Consider the following 16,840-nt stretch of genomic DNA (forward strand, 5'->3'; position numbering starts at 1 on the left):
GATTAAAAGCCTTGTTTCAGATCCTCAAAATAGACATCAAAACTGGGAATTTGCATTTTCTTTGGCATGGTCTTTATATTAAAAAAAAAAAAAATTAAAAAAATCTTTTCTCTTCCATCTCCTCCTCTACACTCCCATATCTATACCAAATCCTTACAGGAAATTATATAGCATTCAGTTTTCACAATAAAATTTACTGTCAACTTCTAAGTTGTCTTAAAATGTGCCATGAGACAAGTACTGGCAAACCAAATGTGTTTGGTAGTGGGTCTCTTTTTTTCTATCTTTTTTCTTGCAGATAGATAAGTGCATTCTCTAGCTCTAATAGTAGTTTACTGATAGCAGCCATTACCTGTACTTGTGAGTTAAGGTCTCAAGTTGTAACTAATTCTGACATGAAAATATTTCTTAAACAGCAAAAAAGCAATACCAAGTGCTCGTTCTCCTGGTGACGGGCACAAGCTTGTACTAAGGTGAGAAGTTGTAAAGCTTCAAGCTTATGTATAGCAAATCAATAAAAACTATTCCTTTTGCTATGGTTTTTTGGTACAATTACATGAATAGTGTATTTCCAGCTATGTGCTAGCTGTATTCATTAAAAAAAGGAAATTATTTGGATATTGCATTACAGATTTAAATTTTGGCTGATATGATTCCTCTTTACCCTTATTTTCTGTAGGACTTGAATGTCTTTGGTGTACCTCAAGGAGATTTTTGAGTGTTCTCAGCTTGGCTTGTTTTGTGAATATCTAATCTGAATTTAGAGAATTAAATTTCAAGGTTTTAGTATTACCCTGTGTTACTGAGTTGTCTCAATTCTACCATGCCAGAAATACTAATCCTTTGTATTCTCCTACTCCTGTACAGAACTAAACTCTGTTGCTTTGTGTTTTTCTTCTGTAAGAAATTGGGGAATTAAAAGTGCTGCACCAGCATACTTAATAAAACAAGAAATAAAATCTATGAAACAGTACCATCTTATCAGAGTATGATAACAGCAACTTGTTAAACTTGGTAGTCAGTACTTTCAAAGACTACTGATTGGTCTAAGATTAAAAAGAACCATTTGCCATTCTCCATCTTTGAGGTGGTTGTTTGCTGGTGGGGGGGTCACTATAATCCAGAAACTGAAGTAAAAGTGAGTTTAAAGTATCCAGGAAATACCTAAGCTGTGTTTTGCAACTGATAAAGTGTGAGATGACAGAATTTTGAGTAGAGACTATGCTGAAATGATGGATTTACAACTTCTATCTACCCCTTGTCAAATACACTTTGAAGTTGTAATTGAAAGCATGTACTGCAAGTCATTCCTTGTGATAGAAGAAATGAAAGAAGAGGGAGAAATAATACCAAATAACACCAAACAGCAGCTTTTAAAATGATTGAAAACTACAGAATCTTAAGTCATTGCCCATTATTTTTTTAGGTAACAAATAAAACTAATGAGTCGGATTGTGAAATTATGTAGAAGGTCAGATTTAAGGCTGAATGTGTAAGCCCACAGGAAAAGCATCTGCAGGAGTCACTCTCAACCTAGCTGGTATTTTTTTTTTTTTACAAATGCTCCTCAGTTGCTTACTGGAGAGACCATTTATCAGACCTTATGGACACAGGAGTAAGTTATGGTGGCTTTGCAAGTAGAATGTATTGTTCTAACTGGAGGTCTAAAAAGCAAAGGATGGGATTTGAAACTGAGTTTTAGTTTGATTGCTTGTGATAAATATCACCAAGCATCATTTTTTCACATTATGCATATTATAAGAATCAAGTTCTGTTCATCTTTGAAGGTCTGCATTGTTCTCACACAATTCTGTAATGACAAGGGGAGGACACAGAATCAAATATTAAGTATTAAAACTTTAGTAAGAAGTCCAACCACATTAAAAATGTGCAGTTTGATGCAGTTTCTCACTACAGATGCACTCCTAGCAAATGAGGATGCTATACTGACACTTCTGCCTTCTTCCCATACTAAGTACTTTTTTCTTAAATGGATTACCTTTCAAATACAGATTTGTGAAATTTAATTTATTTTTTAAATCAAGACAGAAGTCTGTGGTCTACATGTAGAAAAATACATGCAGAGCTACGTTCAAAGACAGAAATCCTATTATATTTGTCTTGAACTAGATTTTTACAGAATACTGCTACTTATTTAATCTTATTTCTGCAACTTCAGTGTACCAAAAATGTACAGATATCTTTTTTCCTTAAGGAATTTTCTGACTTTCATGATTTTTTAACTTAAGAATTATGCTTCCCTTTGAAATGAAAAGTAGTTATAAATTTACACAACCTTTGAATTTCTTAATTATGTGACTCGTTGATACCTAGCCAGTTTAGCTAACTGGCTTTGAGATTTGATAGATTTGGTGTTTGGTTTTTATTTTTTCTGATGGATCAATAAAAGATAAGGGATTAAGCATTTAAAAAAGTGAAGTTTTCTCTTTGAGACAGTCTTCAGGAGTAGCTGTACCTTCATTCAGGACAGTAACAATATTCCTTGTGAAGTTTTCCCAGCTTCTTGGAGAGAAAATAAAATTCAGAATTATGCAAGTTTGTATCTCACTAATCAAACAGGTTCAGATACATTTTTATTTTTGTATTATTCATCCCTAGAAACAGTTTATCTTTAAAATCTTTTAGTTGTGGCTGTGCCACGGGCAAGGTGCAAGGCCAAATCTTTAAAACCAATTCCACTTGAGGAGAAGCACTGAACAATTGTATGGTTTTTCTTCAGAAAGGGTGTGGGATGAGCTGAAGAGAAAGCAAGAACTATGCAAGTGATCAAAAGTTCTATTATGAACAAAGTGGAACTGTGACTTCATGATCAGATGTAGTTGTCGTGGTGGTGGTGGAAAGCACACTTCCCTCAAGAACTTTCTATTTTCTAAAATGTTTGGTGCTCTATACCTGATTAGAAATTGTCATTTTGGAAAGAAAAAAAGAGTGCATGGTTGATACATTACAGACTTGCATAGAGTCAGTACCTAGTCATTTAATTGGCTCAAGCTGTAGCAAGTAATTAATGCCTTTGAAGACATTAAAGATGAATTTATGCTGGTCTGAAAAATGATGAATTTGGACTCTGCACTAGATAAAAAGGCAGCAACCGGAGTTCCCTTCATTGTCGGAAATAGATCTTTTTATTCAGTGTGTTTTTAATTCTAGCAAGAGCAGAGGGGTTTGCATGGAACCTTGTCATGGTGCTGATCTAGGGCATTGCATTCTTCTCCTGGCACATGGCAAAGCAGTGATGCTGAGACAGGATTTTTTGTGCCTTTCCCTTCACGAGAGCTCTTCAACAAGGAGAGATCTCTGCCCCAGGTCTTAGGGAGAGTCTAAGGTGTTTGCACTTCAATAAACGCCCTTCCATGTGGAGAAGGAACAGGGAACATTTCTGTATCCTTCCTGTTCTCACATCCACACCAGTGTGGGGGAAAGGTAAATATAGAAGATGTTATTCCAATTAAAGGTGTTATTCCAATTAAACCAAGGGTTTTTTGATCTCAGAAATCAGAAAGGTGAGAAAAGTTGAGATTTCAAATTTGAATGTAATGTCCAATACTTACCCTGATCCTAAACCCTTTTGAGGGACTTTGGTGATTCTTCCAAGTCTTTGGGTAGCATTAATTACAAAGAGTCAGTATGAAATGGTAGAGAAAGCATTTTGACATAAACTAAGTATCTTACCCATGTTTTGTTTCCTCATCTGAAAAGAAAGCACTGAACCAATTTCTCTGAGACATTTCTGAAAGCATTTAATAATCTTCAGTGTCTGCCCATTCTCTGTGTTAGGTGAAATTTTGTATTATATTTTGTTTTAAATACTAAATATAAAGACTAATTTTATTCCCATTAAATAGAATTATTTGTGGGAAGCAGTTGACCAGCTATCCATTGTTCACTTGAACAGTACCTAACAAATGAGAAAAGGCTTTAAAAAACAGCTTAGGAATAGATTTAAATAACATATTTCTCTGCATCATAAAAATATAAATGGTTGTTTAAAAATGAATTAATATCTTATCTTGGATGCTACATATATTTTCATACATAATGTGAGTGGTTTTGTATTAACGATGAAATATGACGTGAGCTAATGCTGTTCTTAAACAGTTCTATATTTTTTATTCATCAATATCTTTTTTAATCAGCTTGTGTTCTGCTTTGTATATGTTGTATTCACATCTAATATCAATAAAACTGGGACTCCAAATAGTCTTGACTGTTAAGCTTCAAGATAATTTGTTATTTTTTCTTATAATTTTCTAATAGTATGGCTCAGTCATTTGCTTTGGTTTAAGTAAGAAAGCAGAATACCTGAATTTACCCCATTAGCCTTGAAAAAAGGTAATATTCTTTGCCTACTGTATGCAATTACAAGTGTTAAATATGTCAAACAAATTTTAAGATATGTAAAAGGAACACTTTATAATACAGGATATTGTATTTGGACTTGATTCATAAGCTACTGTCTGTGTACAAACTAGTCTGACATAGCTACTAAATACTTTGGGGTGAACAAAACCACTCAGCATATCCCTTTAAATACAGATGCTAATACATCTGTTCACTGCAAGAAGAAAAGAGTTGTTTCTGAAGTAAAATTAGACAATAGAGCCAATTTCATTTTTTATGCATGTGAATGTAGAGTGCTTGAGGTTATTAGTTGAAACTGAGTAACCTTTCCAGGCTTTCATCTCTTTCTTTTCAAATTTGAATATGAAAAGCATATTCAAGTCAGAGACCATCACTTTAATGACATTTGGCAGTCATTTGATTTATTAGATTTTAGAAAAAAAATTCCTTTTAAATATTTCATCATTCTATGCTAATCCCAGTAATATTGCCAGCTGAAGCCATGTACCTGTATTAGTGGAGACAGAATGGTGTGGAATTTTTTCTGTCATCCTAGTAAAATTTCCATGAATCTACTGAATAATAAAACAACCTTATTGAAATATTCAGATTTGGGTTTTTAGTTAAAGTGTCTTAGGATACATAATAAAAGGAAATGTCTTTTGAAAGGAGGGGGTAAAATTACTTCATCAAATATTGAAAGGACTTGACAGCAATGGAAATTGTTCTATATGATGGATATTTTTACAATAGGATACACCTGCTTTTCAGTTTGATTAATCATATAATTTGCTTGGGGAAATGTAAGCTATCTCCATAATGAATTAGAATATTGACTTGCAGTTTGAACACTGACTCTAGAAACCTAGTCTTCTGCATCTGATTAATACTTCAAGTGATGTAAGTTTAAAATCAAAAATTGTCAAAATATTTTCACATAGGGGAAATATTTTTAATAAAGATATGAACTTGAAAGAAATGAAAGAAGTAAAAAGAAATTTTTTGACATTTCTATACTCCAACATGTTGTGTTTGCTCTTTGAAGAATGTTGTCTTTGAATGCTCACCTACATACTGCACTTTGGAAACCAGAGTGGCTTTTCTTTCTTCAGTTTACCTAGGGAAGTACTTGTGACTTTCTGTTGAGTCTGACATTCACACTTAAATACAGAAATCTTATTACAATGTGTCTGTACACAATACCATAGACCTTCTGAATAGTGTGAGACAATTTTACAAGGAAAAGAAAAATGTAATTTTACTTAAAAGAAAGTAAGGAAAGGTCTGATGAAGAACAATTGTGTTTAATTTTATGATGTTATTAATTTGAACTCTTTATGTTTGATTTAACTAGTCAAGTTCAGTATATGAAGTTGAATTCCATATAAATGCAGTTGTACTTTACATGCCTAACAATTTTGTGACTTGGTGGATTTTTATTGACTGTGGTATAGTCTGCAGTAGGCACTAACAATTCTCTTCCATTTGGAAAACTTTGTTACCTAGTATTACTGAAACTGTTTCCAGCAGTTCCAGGATCACTTTGCTGTGTAGCTAAAAGTAATGGCAACTGAAATTAGTGGTTCAGATAGCAATAGTACATAAAGATATGATGAATAGAGAATTCAATTTCAGAGTTTTAAGGTAATTATGAAACTTCAGTACATTTCAAGCTGTGATATTTGAAAATAGCATCATGCTTTAGAGACACTGTAGTTCATAAGGGTTTCCAATGTAGTAGTGCTATATTTTATTTTTTCTGTTAATCATAACTTGGCTGTGCAACTTTGCTTGTTCTATTTACTGCTTGGGAATGGATTTTAAAACTGTTTGAACTTCAAAATATCCCAACAAATCAATATTAAAAGGTGGGGTTTGGCCTTAATTGCTTCAGGACTGTATTCTGCAGCATTAGACTAATGTGGTTGTTATTTGTAGAGGTTTGCTTAGATAATTGGGTGTCTAATTTCTACTCAAGATTAGCTTTGCATATAGGGGAAAAAACCTAATGAGTCTGCTTTTTGATAATACCAGCTGAGAAGCCAGTAAGATAATAGTAATGAAATCTGCATGTGTGTTTACTATAGCTTGCTGCATCTCTTATTCATGTCTAATTAGATTTGAGTATGCTGAATATTTGAGGTTAATTGAATATTTTCTTTAATAAAAACGAGATTTGCATGGGTAGAACTAAATTTACTTTGAGCTTAAAAGGAAACTAATAGTCTTTTAGACTTTTGCATGGAGAAAATCAGAGTAAGTCCATAAGTAATCTAAAAAAATCACTAATTCTTATAATAAATAAAGCATTTAATATTATCTATAAATGGAACAGATTGACTGTTTTAAAAACATCTTAACTGTTACAGAAGGTTTCATGAGATTCATTGCTTTAAAAACATTTGAAGGTTTTCCCATACTTTTGTACATTCTTCACTGTCATTGTTTGGCATGTGAGATAGAGAAAATTAACAGAACCTTGTTGAAAAACAATATAGTAGAGTTCAGTAATCTGGCCCATGAATTTCCATTTTCACAGGTGGCTCAAGCATGTAACTTGGCATTTATTGGGTTTTTTCAATTACGACTCTTTCACTGAGAATGGTTAGAAGATTATTTTCTTTCTTCCAGAGTCTTGGAATAGAAACTTGGATGGGGGAGTTTAGACAGTAAGTTTAGACAGTTTAGGACCATGGTGCAAACCTCTTGATTGCCCATGACATTGTGTGGTACCTCCTGATGACCATGGTGACTGAGAGGAGCTGTTTTGTGTTTGGTACCACTAAAAAGAGTTATTAGAATACCCAAGAATGCTTCCAAACACTACAGGCCCATACATTCAAAGAACAGTGAAACCTGCCAAATTATACTGTGGTCCTAGAGAACAGACAGCAGAAATAGAAGAAAAACTAATGAAACCTGGCAAAGGTTTTATGTGATACCTAATTGGGAAGCAAAAACTTTTCTCTGTCAGAAACATGACTATTTTAACAACTTGAAGTACAAGTGGAAGTAGAGAGGAGAGGTGTGGGGAAGATGGGATGCAATTTTTATTAAAAGTAAACTTCTGAAGATCACTGTTCTAAAAGTGGATTTCTCAAATGTTAAGGCTTTGCATCAGGAAACATTGTTATAATTCTGTGTGTTTATTCCTTTTCTATAATAAGCTCAAGACGGTGGAGCCTTTTTTTCTTCATTTGATGAAAATCTGCTTCATCATGTAGTTGCTTAGTTGTATTGGAATGTGAACTATGAAAAAACTGAACTATAGCAGAACAGCAATATTTTGAATTGCAGAGATTTCTAACAAGGTTCCAGCATCATTGTAATCTTCAGCTTATAGTGCTTCTTTAGGACAAACTTTAAAATTACAATTTTAGAGGCAAACTATCACAAGTTAATTTTGAATTATTTTTGCAATTAATTGGATAGATATATGAGATGTTCCATGCCTTGCAGTAATGTTAATATTTCTGAGTTCAGGCAGTACTAAGGGGTGCTATGAAAACATGTTATTCATCAGGATCTAAAAATATATTTTCACTCTGGTTAATCATTTTCTCCAGACTTGAATGAAGTTCTTGTGCCAAATGTATTACTTATTACTCTGAATTTTTCCATTGAGGGAAATGAGATTGAACTCTTTAGGTTTGTTAATAATTTGCATTTAAAATTGTTTTAGGTACAGTATTAGTAAACTTAGGAAATTCCATTTGGGATGCTTATGGGAAAGGGAAGGATCTGTTGATGTGGCATTTCCTTTGAAGTTCTCTGGCTGTCCATCTGTCTCCCTGCTGCCTCCCCATCACTTCCTGTGGTGGCCTTAGGAGCACTTGGCCACGAGAGTAGCACATGTGGAAAGTCATCCACATGTCCAAAAGAACAGCAGATGACAATAACAGCTTCTTAAAACCTAAGAAAGTAAGAAATTGTGAGTGGAAACTAGGAATTCAGAGTGCCAGTGCTTTGCTTTCTGTTAGTAGAAAAGAAGGTGGCAAATTGCAGATTCCTTTGGTGGAATGACTTAGCAACTCAGGCACTGGACTGGCTCTTTGTGCTCGTAACCCATTCCTAACATCACTTCTGCTGCCCCTGTATGGGCTGGGGAGCAGCTTTGGGGAAAACTGAAAAATCTGTAGCTCTGGGAAAGGGGCTTCCTAGGACTAATAGAGATGTGTCCTTCAATAAATCTCTCTACAAGGAATTTAGGCCTTCCTATGTCCTCATATTGCTGTATTCCAATATCTCACTCTATAGCAGAGTTGATACTTTCTGTTTATACAAGTAAGTTTATTTTGGTTAGCAAAAGACAGTGTGAGATACGTTAAAGATTTCTGTCTGCACAGGAGAAGAGGAAACCTTACTGTAAGGTGGAGAGTCAAAAAGAATTGTTGTGAGTACAGTGGCAGAGTAACTAGAAAAAAAGTGAGTATTAAAAATGTTGGAGTTTAATGACAGACTAAATTCTAGCTCTACATTCTCCCCTCAAAAACAGATGAAAACTCTTCTGAAAATCATTGTTTGATTCTTAGGGGGCTGTATTCATTCTAGGTCTATCTTAGCAAAACCCTTCCAGTTTCATTTCTTTATTTAATTTTTTTTTAAAAATCCTGTAGCACCTTTTCAGTTTTTATAATATTTCACAGTAGTTTGCTGTTATTTGCAGACTGATACCATTTGCAGGCAAGCAGCTACTTTCTCTAATACAAGATGCCCAAAAACTTCTTAAAGAATTTCTTAAAACCCTGCTTCTCATTCTTCTAGTATGTTTTCCAAACCAAGGCTAACTTTCACTCTAGGTCATATTAATAGTACAAAAATTAAAAGCTGATCCTTGTGTTTGTATTTTAAATTAAAACAATGAAAAGCTTTCAGAGCACTCACTCACACTCCCCAGGCTGTGGATTTTCTCCAGTCCATTGGTCTAGAGGTTTCTCTTATTGAAATATTGTGGCAGGAAAGGAGGATTAAATTACTGAGGCTGTCAAAAAGGACAAGCACTCTGCCATACATTATCATTATCACTGGCTTCCTCAGTGGAAGAAAATGCAGTAAATCACTTCAAATACAAAGCAATAAAGACCACTGGCTTTTAAAATCATGAGTGCTATTGCCATTAACAGAAAGTGACAGCTATGTGGCATGCTTAGATGCTGCTTGTATCTTTTTTGACAGTGTGCACATAAACCTGCCAGTGACACACCATTAGATCACATGACCTTTCAAATTTGATTCTAGCATTGTTGCTTTCCCTTAGAAAAAAAGAAAGAAATGTTTATTTTTCTTTGTTCTTTTCCTCATGCTCATCTAAAAGGTGAAAAACGTTTGATACTAATAGTAATTCTGATTTGCTTTGCAGTGATAAATGTGGTTAAGGGAGATAATTGTGCAGAAAGAGGTCTCAGGTCTGTTCTAAAGCCAGATCTACACGTTGGCAGGTACACGTTAGTGCTGGAAAACTCTGTTATAGGTCTTAGTAAATAATGCTTGTGGTTCACCTCGTGGTTTGTCTCTTTTGAGGAGGTTGAACTAAAGAGTTAATACCTAACTAACTAACAAGAAAAAAAATTGTTTCAGCTAGAAATTATGGCTGCATTCTGATGGGACAATTGCTTTTATTTCTTTCTAGTGTAGGTTCATTTGGCATGGAATACTGCAACCTCACCTAATGCTGCTTTAGTGCTGTGGTTTGGGGTTTGGTTTGGGAGTTTGTTTGTTTGGTTGGTTTGTTTTTAACAAATCTGTTCCACAAAACATAGAATCTATCACCAGTATTCTATCACTAATGAGTCTGAAAAACACATATCTTCCCAGTGTAGTGTAGTACATTTGTTGCTTTCTGAATTCAGGATACTACTAAGAGTCTAAGAGGTGCAGAAATTGTTCCTTGGCCCTAGAATTTCCAGAAATAAATAAATAGATAGATAGATAGATAGATAGATAGATATAGATAGATAGGCAGCTATTATGTGAATACATATGAGAAAGAATATAAATTATTCTTGTCCAATTTCATAATAATAATAAATTTGTTCACATTATTTTTTTTTGTTGTTATAGTATTTACATTATTTATACAGAATGAATGACATCCTTTGATTACATTTTCTCTTGAAGGTCAATCATTAAAATGGAATAATCACTAATTTAAAGACATTTGATTTCTGGAGGAATAGGATACATGCTGATTGTATTTGACATGTTGGAGTTACTTGTAAATCTTTTAAATATGTATTTATTCATAAATCACTGATTCACTCCACAGTAAGGAGGAGTGATCTCTCTTCATTTCATTTCTAGATCTGAGTTTCATGTCTTGGCTAAAAAACAGGTTTTACTGGAATGGAGCAGGGAACACCATGAAATGATTACTTGTTGGGATGGAAATATCATACCAAAACAATTCTTAGGTTTGGAGTTTAAAAAAAAAATACTTCACTTAATAAGCAAGCAGATGACTAACTCTACCATATAGAATAGGAAAGTGGATAATGTTTTACTAAAATTTGATAATACTGAGGATAAAATACTCTCTTTTTTTTCCCAAAGGTTAAATTAAGCAAATGAAAATAGCTAGTTGGTGAGCTGCAATTTCTCCTATAAATACTTGGATATTTTTAATAATTATTTTACAAGCCTAAAGTGAAAGTCAGGTAAGATTACAGCAGTGAGCTTTTTCTCTGAAGAGGATTCATCTTCTGTGTGTTGCTGCCATGGTACTGTCTGTGTTTGTAGGTGGGTTGTTCTCTGCACTCACTGATGTGCCTGTCTTGGCTCCTGGTGAAATTTCAGTTCTGCATTGACTAAATAGGAAGACAGGAAGTTCATCAGTAGTCCAGCTCCCCACTTGATCCTCGCAAGAAGACCACCAAGAAAGAAAATTTATGGAAAGATTGTGCCCATACACCAAAAGTTTCCAACCCTGTGCATTTTAAACCTGGCCTAGTTATATCTTCCACACGTGTTTTCTATCACAAGCCTTACAAACTAGTATCAGAGCTTTTTCAGCTGAAACAGGAACTGAACTCAACTAATGCTTTAAAGCTCAGGAAACCAAATTATCAAGGATATAAATATCATTGAAAATTGCCTGCAGATGGTTTAGCCTGTCACTTTATTGGTGTTTGTGCTAGACCAAATTATAGCAGCATAGGCAGTGTATTATGTTTATTAGGTAGGGTATTAATTTATTTTTTTCCTGTCACAATGAATGTTGCTGGAAATGATACTCATAATGATTGGATCCATATTAGAACATAAATAAATGGATAAATCACATGCTATTTTTGTCTTCTAAGAGAAGAATCACTTTAATGAATAGCTCTTAAAAAAAGATATATTATTATAATACATAAAATTCTTGCTAAGCCAAAGTTGCAACTATAGGCTAATTCTGTAGTTGAAACTGAACCAGTTTGACCTTAGAAAGAATGCATTTCACAGCTTTATGTCCTTTTAGTTTATGCTTACAAATAAATAAATGTTAGTTGGCGTGGAATTTATATGGAAAATACATATTTTTTAGAGTCCTATTTAGATTGGAGAAGAACTTTCAGGTCATCGAGTTCAACTGTTAACCCAGCAATGCACTTTTAAATATCTCCAGGGATAGTGACTCCACCAGTTCCCTGAGCAGCCTCTTCCAGGGCTTGACAACTCTTTCAGTGAATGATTTTTTCTTAATATCCAGTCTAAAATTTGTTTGAAGTGGAATTCACTTCATGCGTGTAAGATTTCAAAATAGTGATTGTTCTCTCCTTTCATTTTCATTTATTGATAATGGAATAATTTTAGAAGTTTATTAGAAGTGTTGATTTTGGTTCCACATTTGAATTAATGGCTTTAGCTGCAGAAAATGCAAAAATAATCAGTGTGAAAAAAATAAAGAAAAATATGCTGTTAAATAGAATTATGTAAAATGTAAAATACATAAGCATGAGGTAGTAGGAGACTAGGAAGACTGTTTGAAATCCTTTTTAGGTTCTAATTGTTGCAAACAATAAAGATGGTTCTTTTCTTTTGACAAGCATATTTTCTTTATGTTTTCAGACAGTTGTTACCTCTATCATAAATATGGAGATTTTGTCAGAATACTTGCTTTAATTATACCTGTATTGTGTGACATGGGTAGCCTTTTTGTTTTGTTTCTTCTTCTGTATAATGAGGATTCAAATTGCTTATTAATTTTAGGAAGATATACTTGCTAATATTTGTAAAATATTAGCAAGTATATTCGGAATAAACAATGGATACAGAATTATTGTTTCAGCATCTGAAGTCCATCATTATCTATTTACATGTTCAAGTCTCTTAATCAGTTAACAGGACACATTTCTTGCCATCCATGTAACTTTTTGTAACTGTGTCATAGTTGGTGTTTTTTCTTCCACTGCTGCCTTTCAGCATTTTAAGAGTGTAGAAATTTCAGTCGTGTAGTGAACCTTCCCTGATTCCTCATGGCAGACTGTAGCTGAAGTGCTGAGACCTGGAGGTAGAGTCTGTGCTCTTCTGACAAGTGTCAGGAGAGACATGTGTGAGGAATGGAGGAATCCATTCTTCTAACAGTCACCCTGCTGTGATTACAAGAGTGAACAGCTTTATGCAAGAGGTTTCCAGGCTGATCCTGACAGGTGCATCATTTCTTGGTGGGAAATGATTGTTATTCCAAGGAACAGACTATATGAAGTCATTGTTCCCCAAAGTAACAAAATCTGTGCCTCCATGTTATAGAATAGAGCATGCATACAGTGTAAGCTTCACATGAATATACTGAATTCATGCACAAAGTTTTCTACTTGCTGCTTAAAAACACTGATCTCTGGAATACAACAAAATAGGATCAAATTTGTCTATATAAGAGCTTTTGTCCAGTTGCTCTAAATTACCTGCTGGTGATAATGCCTTTAAATGTTGTTCTAAAACCAAAAATAAACAATCATTCAGGCTTTCATAGTAAAACATGCTTTAAGCTTAAAGCACTTACTGTTTTTTTTCACTTTTCTTTGGTGAACAAGTTTCATTTAGTTCTCTATTTTTTCCTGCACTGTCTAGCAATTATCTTCTCACATGGTGCTTTTCAACAAGATGTTAAATTTCCTTCCTATTCAGTAGGTTTGGAATTCCTACAATAAGGTGTGTACTTATACCTGGATATTACAGAAAAGAAATGTGGAAATCAGCTAGAGAGGAAGCCTGGGATCCAAGAGAGAAATATAGGAGAGTAACACTATCCATAGCTTTATTCATGTATTCATATTTTGTGTAAGATATCCTTTCTGCAGCCTTGGATGTAACGTAACTTGATGCCAACCCATTTGAAATTATGCCTATTGTAACATTTTTAGGTTGTAAAGCTCACAAACAGTCCCAGTTTGACCAATGTTGCCAAGACATACCAAATGTTAGCTCTAAATTCCTGTCATTTTGTCAGTCTCGGCGTTTTTGGCCCCAGTACAAGCCACTAACTCAAGCCAGCTCCAACACAATACTGGAATTGTGTGTTTGAAAGGAAAGCCATACTTGGAGGCAATGGGTGTAATTTAAGTTCACAGAAGAAAAGCATGTATTTTGTGTAGTTGTTTGTATAGCCAAATAAACAAGAATTGTACCATGGGATGGTGGGAGGGAAAACAAAAATGAAACATTTCTGTAAGCCTGTGGATCTATGGCTACAACTTCTCTGTCCTTCTACTACTGCTAAATAATACTAAAGAAGAAGGGAAGATTTAAGAGAGGGTCTTGGACTGTTCTTGTCATGGAAAATGTTGAATTTAATTGATAAAGAGTTCTTGCTTAAGTAGTGGAAGAATAAAAGGCAGAATGCAGTTTTGCTTTTTTTCTGGGCTTCAGAGTTGATTTTTAATTCCTTTTGAATGGTTTTTTTTTGTTTACCCTAAAATTTACAGTGCTCAGTGACACCCCAGAAGATGAGCAGAACTTGAATGTGAAGATACTGATTTTGCTGAATCTGTTTGAAAAAGATATTCCAGAAGCAAAGAAATACCATTGAACAAGTCATTGGTGGTGAGTTTTAGAGACCACTTTTTTGTAAACTTTTGTAGCTTAAAAATGATTTATTGAGTTTCTACTTTACTCTGCAAGATTTACTGTGAAAGCAACACTTGTTTGACACTTGTTTGACATAGTGTCAAGAAGAAATTCTTTTCTATTAACTGAAGGTTTCCACATTTATTTGCAAAAGTCTGCAGAAACTATTACTGTCATTCCTTAAAATATGTTTTAAAAAACCAAAACCAAACAGCATCCCCAGCTCGTAGTAATTACTTTATAAAACCTAAGAACTTTAAGGACATGTCTGCTTCCTGTAATTCTCTATTTTATATGACATGCTTCATTGTAATAGGACTATAAATATATATTTATATATACGTATTAAAACTGATGTCAGTAATTCTGTATTGCTGATGTCTGTATCTTATTTAAAGTTACAGTATAACCCCCAGGGTAGTGCTGGCTTTTGCATCCTCCACACCAAACTGTATCTGAGACAGTGTGAGTGCAATACTGGGGGTTGGTTAGGGATCACTTTAGCCTGAGCACCCCTTTGGAAAAGCCTCTGACCAGCCCTTCACTGTGACTTCCCAAAGCAAGGTGAGCTGAGTAGGAGCTGTGGAATCTTCCCTTTCCTGGGCTGCTGGAGAGTATTTTTGTAGTGCTCATAGGAAGACTGGAGAAGGTTACTCAATCTTCTTGCAGACAGGGAATGAAAATATTCTCCTTGCTTAGAATTTCCTGTTGCCTGTGGTAGCAGGGTCAAGGTTACCAATGGTGCATTTTTCTTCTCCCTCTTCATTTCAATCCTCTCTCCTGTTGTGGTGAAGCTCAGGGAAGGAGCTGAGAGTATCTTTGTGATAAAGCAATCCCTCTGTGGGTGCATGAAGCAGCTCCACGCCTGGACACATAAAGTATCCTTTGCAGAGCAGGAATTCCAGTTAGCCCTACTGGAATTCCAGGCCAGTGTGACTTTGCTACTTCTCTTGTTGGGGGTAATTACTCAGCTATGGGGAGCTGAGTATTGAGAGAAAGAAATAGGATTTCTTACCATTTCCATTATCATGCATGATTTGCATCCATGCTGCAGCTAAAATACTCAAAGAGTATAAATACTCAGAGTTCCAGGAACATGATAAGAGAAATGCAAAGAATCAAATCTCCTCACCCTGGAAAAATAATACATGGATTTGGTGAACTTCATAATGTGGCTGAACACTTCATCTTTTCTGTACGAATAATTTTTCTCCAAGTAGTTGTACAAAAGCACATCTCCTCCAAAAAGGTATTTTGCAGTCTTTCACTGGAAAATTGTTTTTGTTCTGTATTTTAAGGCCATAATTTCCATTGTCATAATTCCTATTTGGTAAGATTTATTAGTTATATATATATATAAAATTTTTTACCATGTCACAAAACTCTTAAAAATCCTAATCATCTGAGAGAATTATTATGACAGGAAGGACTGGTTTTTCTTACGAGTTATTGTTCTGTCAAAAGCCAATTATTATTATTATGTAATGACAGCTACTTCAGTATTGAGGAAAGTTTCTTCCCCTAATCATAAGACATTTGAACTAATTTTACTGCATATGCTTTGTATCTATTAAAGTGATAGTAATAGCTAAAAATACTTTTATTCTTTTTCTTATCCACACTTCTGCCCTTTCCCTGCAGTTGCTATGCAGTTTTGTTTTTCTGTTGAATCCATAACATGTAACGCTGCATATTTTCTGAAAATTTAGAAATTTCACAGAATTGAAATGAATTTTGCATTAATATATGTCAGATCATGGCAGAAGAGCATGTTACTGTATTTTCTTGGACGAATTTATTGAAAAAGGATCTGTTGTCAAGATCCGGACATCAACTTCAATTAAATCTTAAATAGATAAATAGAATTCCTGAGTAATATGTACATTTTCTCTGAGATGAATATTGTTTTGAGGGAAAAAGAATAAACATAGACACAGAAAAATTCACATAACACTACCACATGAAGATGTAGTCATTCTCAGATACCCTGAGCTTCAGTCACTCTATTTCAGGACTGCAAGCATGGATCTTTCTCATATCTTGTTCCTTTCATTGCTGGTTGTGTGGAAGTGGCCTCCATGAAATTTGACCGAACTGAGTGCATGACTAAGCAAGAGGATGGATGAAAAAGAGACTTTAAAGTCAAGACATCTAACAATAAGTCTCAGAGATAGTATGACAATATGAAAACTGATAAAATAGAGTTAATGTTCTGATATCATTAATTACAGTTATCCTGCTGTTCTTACAGTAAAAACAATACTGTCCTCTGAAGTCTGCTCTGAAATTGACAGTTCACTGAGTGATTTGTTCAAGAATTACAAAATGCTTTGGCTCTCTAAGAATAGCATCCAATCTGTCCTATAATAGGTCTTTCAACAGGGTAGGTGATGGAAGGTTTATCCTGTGCTTTCCCTTCTCTAAACCTCTT

The 16,840-nt window shown here is 34.4% G+C and overlaps 1 long non-coding RNA gene across 13 annotated transcripts in view; it reads left to right on the top strand.

Annotated features, from left to right (window-relative positions):
• LOC135279751 (uncharacterized) overlaps positions 1–16,840 on the top strand; it is a 45,652-nt gene that overhangs the window by 27,282 nt on the left and 1,530 nt on the right. For 9 of the 13 annotated variants that reach the window (XR_010346945.1, XR_010346941.1, XR_010346952.1 and 6 more), the window contains one exon: positions 14,268–14,385. This is a non-coding gene — a long non-coding RNA (uncharacterized LOC135279751). Of the gene's footprint in view, positions 1–416; positions 3,445–14,267; positions 14,386–16,660; positions 16,793–16,840 lie in introns of all 13 variants that reach the window. The other 4 variants (XR_010346943.1, XR_010346944.1, XR_010346946.1 and 1 more) reach the window with 2 other exon arrangements.

This window comes from Passer domesticus, chromosome 12, assembly GCF_036417665.1.
Source record: "Passer domesticus isolate bPasDom1 chromosome 12, bPasDom1.hap1, whole genome shotgun sequence".
NCBI classification, from domain to species: Eukaryota; Metazoa; Chordata; class Aves; order Passeriformes; family Passeridae; genus Passer; species Passer domesticus.